This window comes from Quercus lobata, chromosome 2 (genome assembly GCF_001633185.2).
Source record: "Quercus lobata isolate SW786 chromosome 2, ValleyOak3.0 Primary Assembly, whole genome shotgun sequence".
In the NCBI taxonomy this organism is placed as follows: Eukaryota; Viridiplantae; Streptophyta; class Magnoliopsida; order Fagales; family Fagaceae; genus Quercus; species Quercus lobata.
In genome coordinates this window covers 82,707,888-82,714,837 of record NC_044905.1, presented here as the reverse complement: position 1 = coordinate 82,714,837, position 6,950 = coordinate 82,707,888, and the positions used below count along the sequence as shown (strand labels likewise).

Sequence of the window (6,950 nt, the reverse complement as noted above, 5' to 3'; positions counted from 1 at the left end):
AGAAGTAATAACAAATTTTGGGAAAGTGATGAACTTATGAAAGGGGACGACAGGGTTGGTCTTAGGCCTAAGCCATCACCTAAGACCCTTTACTAGAGAAACGACCCCAAATGTGGGGCAGAAATTGACATATATATATATATATATATATATATACTAGGTTGGGTGGCACGTGCTGCCCTGCCCCTTGACTTGAGTAAGAAAATCAATATAGAGTTTTTATTTAAAGAAATATGAAACTATGTAAGGAAAAAAATATATGTCATATAATGCTAATCTCATTCATATAAGAATTTTAATTACACAAATTTAGATTAAATATTCAAATAAGAATATCTATTATACTATGATAGTCTTTTAGAACATATTTGTTAAAAGCAATGTCCATTCAATAAAAACTTCTAAGAATGCTTACAAGTTACAAATATCATCCTTCAACAATAACCAACCGAGTTTTGCTACAACATTGTAACAATATTTAATTTTTCGCAATTAATGTTGTCATATGCTATAATAGAAGCTCTTCATCAAATGCCTGCAGCCATCCACAACAAAATTTTTGTTATTCATACTACCTTCTATATCATCTTACATTTTAGCTAGCTTAGTTTTAGCGAACACCCTTTTAAGCAAGAAAAAAAATCAATGTTAGGTAGCAAATAAAACACCCTATATCACCATTCCAACTTTCCAAGCATGACTACCAAATAAAATTCTAAATAAAAATAAAAATTGAAACAAAAAGCAAACACCCAGTTTAGATATGTTGAAATAACAAAATGAAGCTAAATTAACTGACAGAATCACATGGTGAACTTGAAATAACACCTGCAAAGATATGATATACTTAAATTGAAAAAACATATAAAATTAAATCTAATCAAGCAAAAGAAGTAGAGTCCATAACTTGGAGTGCAGCCTGCATGAAGATTTAGAGGAAAAAGTTTGAAGTTGTGCATATTTGCATTTTTGAAAATCAAAACTGAGAGATTTTATATATACCATCATTGAAGCAACCAAAGTCCAAAATAGCTTCCATATATACAAAAGACCAAATTAGAATAATTTCTTTATATTTGAGAAAGATTAGATATCCAAGAACTTCAAAATTCATATCCCTAATCCTTTTTTCTTACCTTTTTCTCAATTCCTTTGAGAAGAGAAGATAAGGAGTATGGACATTTTAATAAGCTAGCAAATACAAAGAATAAAATTTTGAAATCACTACGGTTGCTTTTATGATGTCTACCAATGGCTTAGAGTATCTGTTGTATGCATTAGTCCATATTCTCAAAACTAATACCAGCTTTGAATTTTCCTTAAAATTACATCAAAATTTCAATAAGGTGATAAAGAAAATATAAAAAGGGAACATTCTGTATTAGTAGTGACCATGAATACTGATTACATGAGATAGTGAGAAAACACTCACCTTTGTCATTTAACACTCCACCAAATGCCAATTCATATAACAAGTCTTTCTAGAAGATTAGCAAGAAAACAAACTTGAACTAATGATTCTTCATAACAACTGGGAGGCACGACAACTCTACAAGTTGTATTATTATGTATTATATTATTTGCCGAAGTGTAAATTAGTTGTATCTTGTTCTAACCATTGTGCATGAGTAACTCTCAATTTCACTCATGGACAACTCTAGATGTTCTGACCACGCGAAATCTTGCAAGCTTGAGGAAAATAAGGGTTTGTTGCTCTTTTCCACTACATTTCATTGCATTTCTTTTTTTTACTAATAATTCTTGGGCCCTTTTGTTCTGTCAAGTTTGTCATAGAAACTCCGAAAGTTTCTTTTGGTTGATACTTGATAAGCATTATGTTTCTGGTCTAGTAAAGCTACATAGAGTTAGTTTGTTCTTTATTGTAAATGCAGCGTGTTCTAAAGTGTAATAATTCTATTTTCAAATTGATAAAATTTACGTATCTATCATTTATGAAAAAAAAAATTGATAAGACTTGGCAATTCAATATGTTCAAAAATTTTATGACTTTTAGTGGCCAAGATGTTGTTCATCATGGATGAAGACATGATCTAACAAAGGGAGCTTAAGCAAGAAGGCTAAAGTACTTAAAGAATTGTTGGACAAATAACCCATCAACACATTGTGGGCAAGCTGTCATGAACTCAATGACACGGCCTAAGCTTCACAAACATGACAAACACGCATATAGACCAATATCAACAATTTATCTTTTTTTTTTTTTTCTTTCTTTCTTTTCTTGAAGAATTAAGACATTATCCTCAAAATGCAAAGCTCGGCCAAGCATGGCAAAGCATAGCTATTGCCATGACAAGAAGCTAACCAAATCCAAACACATCAAAAACATTACCATGACCTATTACATAACTAAGGTATGGAAAGGAAAAATTATGCACAGAGAAAAAATATATATAAAATAGCATTTTCACAAACATGTATATGCATAAGCACTCTTATAAAAAAATGAAACTTTGAATGCAAAAAATTTGCCCATCCTAAATCCTATTTACTAACTCAATCACATGCAATTCAATATTATCTTCTCAAATCATAAAATCAAAAGAAGAAAGAGAGGAAAAGAACCTTATGGACATTTGCTTTCATGTCCTCGAACCTTGAAAATTTGACCTCATCAGGATGTTGTTCTATTAAGAAAAAACAGAACAGGAAATTGGAAAAAGTTTATCAAGAAAACACAATCAAATAGAAGGAATGAATGAATCAAAGTGGGAAAAAAAAAAGGTTACAAAGAGATTTACCTGCTGCATGTGTGATCGGTACTCTTTGGAAAGAGAGGGAGCTTCAGTTTCACAACTCAAAGAAGCTCAACAAATCATAGCCACAGTCCATAATCGCTAGCTGAATAGCAAAAGTTAAAAGGTAATAACATGTAAATGTCAAATATCAATTACATGGCATAATTCAACACGTTTGATTAATTCAAAAGTTAAGAGTAACAGTATGTTTGATTAATTCAAAAGTCAAGCAAACACTTGATACCCATTCAAAAATTGATAAAATAAGAAATAACACATATCATTTAGTGAACAAGTAAGCAAAATAATTCGTTTGCATTGGAAAAGTATAATCTGTTAAAGGAACCTAAAATTGTAATGACAGTGCTATTTTACCTTTATCTAACAAAAGTGACATATCCTTTAGTGGGAGCCATAGAAAACTGCTAACTCATATAGCAAATATATATATTAAAAAGAAAATTGAGTCCATGGGGAGTAAAAAGTATAAACAACAAGAATATAAAACTACAAACAAAGCTATAAAGATAAACAATCAAACAATTATCATATTGCTTGGCCACAATTAAGGGTAGAGGTTTCTAATCAATCAAAATAAGGGTATTATCCAAAGCTTTAGCAAAAGAAGTGTGGCAAATTTAGGTTTCATTGAATTTGGGGGTCTGTTGAGTTTTAAATACAAGGAAAAAAAAATCAAAGAAAAATTAGAAACCTTTTGTGCCTGGCATTGAGCTCTTTGGTAATGTTGGTCTTCAATCCCTTAAAACATCAAACTTCTCAAGAACAATCCTTAAAAAGAAAAGAAAAAAAATCATATTACTCTCACAATTTAGTAAATCATGACGAAGGCATATTATTATTGACTAATCAAGTACACACAATTTTTTATTTTTTTAAAAAAAGAGGAATAAAAACAACAATATTTGAAGGATCTAATAAAGTCAAATATATATATGAAAAAAGCTGTTTTTTCTATAGCATAATTATTACAGATTAAATTTTCTATGATATAATTGACAACTATTAGGTTAAAATGCTTGTAACATTATCAAATTATCTCAATGATAAGCCTTTTTAATCCAAGTACTCATTTAAAACCACAAATTATCACAAAAATATTAAGTATCTAACTAACACCTCTCACAACAAAATCCCTATACATAGCTGTTCTATTACAAAACAAATTCACCACCGCATTTGTGCAAACTGCAAAGATAATCCCAAATAACTATTCAGATCTACTACACTCACTTAGACATTAAAATAAATTAACAATCAAAGACAACACACGCTGCTCCTAAGGTTTTATTTATATTTTAAAAAATTGAAGAAATTGCTCAATACCTTGTTCTTAATCAATTACCACATAACATATATTTAATATATACATATATATATATATATATAAATATATATATATATATATATATAAAAGTTGGGAAGAGGAACACCTTATGGCAATCCATTTTCCAAAACAAACTAAAAATTACAGCATCACATCCATCCAAATCATTAAACACTAAAAATATTTCTAACCAAAAAAACCTCTTTCATAAATTTTTTTCACAAAATACTTTCTCAAATAAACCAAATAGACAATAATTCATCCATTGGTTATACACAAAAAAACCAAGCCCCTTCTTCATATATTAAAAGTTTTAAGCATTTAAACCTGAAATCAAAGCAAACATGAAAAATACAACTCACTCTTGCTCTGCAGCCTTGGAATCACAAACCTTTACTTGATGACTGTCAATGTGAACAAAAACAAAAGCCTATAAATCTAAAATCCTCAAAAGCTTATAATATTCAACAGAACCATGAAAATATAGAGAATAGGTCACAAATTTTTTTTGTACCTCGTGCCATCTCAAGGACCTCAGTGGATTTTTAGCCAATACCCCGACTCACCAAGGATCGGGGTAAACCACAGGGCCCCTTCAAAATCAAAGATAGAGCCTCTAATCTCCTTACCTCCAACAACCAAAAAGGCATTCTAATCCTACTCCACAAAAAGAACACCTGCATACACAAAATTCATAGGATATTAGTAAAAAAAAAAAAAAATTCCCAAACTTTCATTCATCTACATACATACATAATTACATACATGATATGACAAAAGAACACCTAATAGCAAATATTAACACACAAAAATTATCTAATCTAAGTAAAAATCCAAACTTTCAATTTCACGTGCAAAGATAATTGCAAAGAAGAACACCTACAGATAGCAAACACGACACAAATTCAACCAATCGGACTAAAAATATCCAAACTTTCATTCATATAATCTAAATATGGCACTAAATATTCTAACCCATCTGAGTAAAAAACCCAATTTTCACAGCAACTATGATTTTGAAGTACCAGAAACCAAAAAAAGTAAATACAACACAGTTTCAAACCTGCAACCGCCTATCTCTAGCACATCCACCAACCCACAGAGATCACAAATAGCGTTTGAGCTTTTGACTCCATTTTTTTTTTTTTTTTTATCTCTCATGCAAATCGGCGGCAAATGTTCTTGAGTTCCAAATCTTTCTTTGATCGATACTGAGGCTGGGCTGTGAAGGAGTTCAAATCACAGGACAGATAGGTGATTTGGGAGGAAGAAGAGAGAAGGGAAAAAAAAAAATCATGTGTAGAGAGAAGAAGATAAGAGGGAGTAACTCAGAGTTTTGATAAAGAATGGTTAATACCCATATTAGCTCATACGGATCTTTTAGGCTTTGATAAAGAAAGGAGATTTGGTTCCATTGAAAAGAAGAAACTCAGAGTTCTTTAGTGCCAAAATGAGGTCTCTCGTCTTTCACCACTCTCTGTTTGCCACTCTCACCCACTCCCATCTCTGTTTCTTGTGTAAGCCAAAAATACCCAAAATGGAACCAAATCTCCTTTCTTTATCAAAACCTAAAAGATCCGTATTAGCAAACAATCAAAGATTGAAACCCACAAGGAAATAAATACAAACACAGATCTTGAGAACCCAAAAAAAAAAAATTTGAAGAAACGGAGAACCAAATCTCCTTTCTTTATCAAAACCTAAAAGACCCGTATTAGCAAAAAATCAAAGATTGAAACCCACAAGGAAATAAATACAAACACAGATCTTGAGAACCCAAAAAAAAAAAAAAAAAAATTGAAGAAACGGAGAAAATAAAATAAAAAAGAGATACTCACTGTAAAAATTAGTCGGTGTTTCTTCCCATGTTTTTTTTTCTTTCTTTCTTCCTGAGCCGATCTAGTCCTGTCGTCTTGAAATGATAGAGAGAAAAGAGAGAGAGAAGAGATACAGAGAGTTCCAGAGAGAAAGAACATATACGGACTTGAGCTCCAATTTTATTTTTTTCTGGCTCTTCTCTCATGCAGATCGGCTGCAAATGTTCTTAGGTTTCAAATTTTTTTGTTGATCTGGATTCGTAGAGAGAGATCGATGCTGAGGCTGGGTTGTGAAGGAGTTGAATCACAGTACAGATCGGTAGTTTGGGAGGAAAAGAAAAAAGAAAAAAATATGTTTATTAGAAAGAAGGAGAAGAAGATAAGAGAGAGAGAGAGAGAAGAGACACAAACAGTTCCAGAGAGAAAGAACATATACGGACTACGAAGAGTTCTAGAAAGAAAAGAGAGTTCTACACCCTATGGCCAAATGCTCGTTTAGTCTTCCACAAACGGACAAAATAGAGGGACTCACCAAAATTTACTGTAGATAAACAGTGAAAAACGTTGGTTGCACAGTATCAAATCACTGTAGAGACATAGCCTCTTTTTATATAGTTAATAGATATATTAGAAATTTATAAATAGATAAAAATTGTTACTTTTACTTTCTTTCTTTTTTCTTTTTTTTCCCCCACTTTTTAGAAGGCTTATTAGGTGATAACAAAAAAGCCTATTTCAAGTTATCACCTTAGCCCCTAAATTTGTTGGGCCAGCCTCAGCGGACCAAATGGTGTTTATTATGTTTAACGTACTATATATCAAACTTGCTTCTTTAATTCATCTTGCCTTTAAGTTCCTTGATCATTTCAATGTTCAAAAAATAACGCCTGAGAATGTGGTAGCACACTTCACCGATTTGCTTAGAACCTTTCTTCTACCTACACCCGTGGGCCGTGAGTCCATTGAAAAGAACCAACGAAATGACTAAACTTTCGTACTCTGCAATGCAGCTACATGAGGTCGGAAAATGCT

General features: G+C 31.7%; 1 long non-coding RNA gene across 5 annotated transcripts; it reads right to left on the bottom strand.

Annotated features, from left to right (window-relative positions):
- Positions 1-260: 260 nt before the first annotated feature.
- On the bottom strand, positions 261-6,386 carry LOC115976889. Of its 5 annotated transcripts, none has more exons than XR_004088450.1 (8): positions 5,940-6,386; positions 5,165-5,669; positions 4,616-4,778; positions 4,464-4,505; positions 3,469-3,545; positions 2,760-2,859; positions 2,584-2,645; positions 261-535 (listed from the first exon to the last, which is right to left on the bottom strand). It is a non-coding gene; the product is annotated as an uncharacterized LOC115976889 (long non-coding RNA). The 5 variants fall into 5 exon arrangements; XR_004088451.1 differs by having other exon boundaries at positions 5,165-5,323; positions 5,940-6,382; XR_004088453.1 differs by lacking the exon at positions 5,165-5,669 and adding an exon at positions 3,132-3,178 and having other exon boundaries at positions 5,940-6,381.
- Positions 6,387-6,950: the final 564 nt, after the last annotated feature.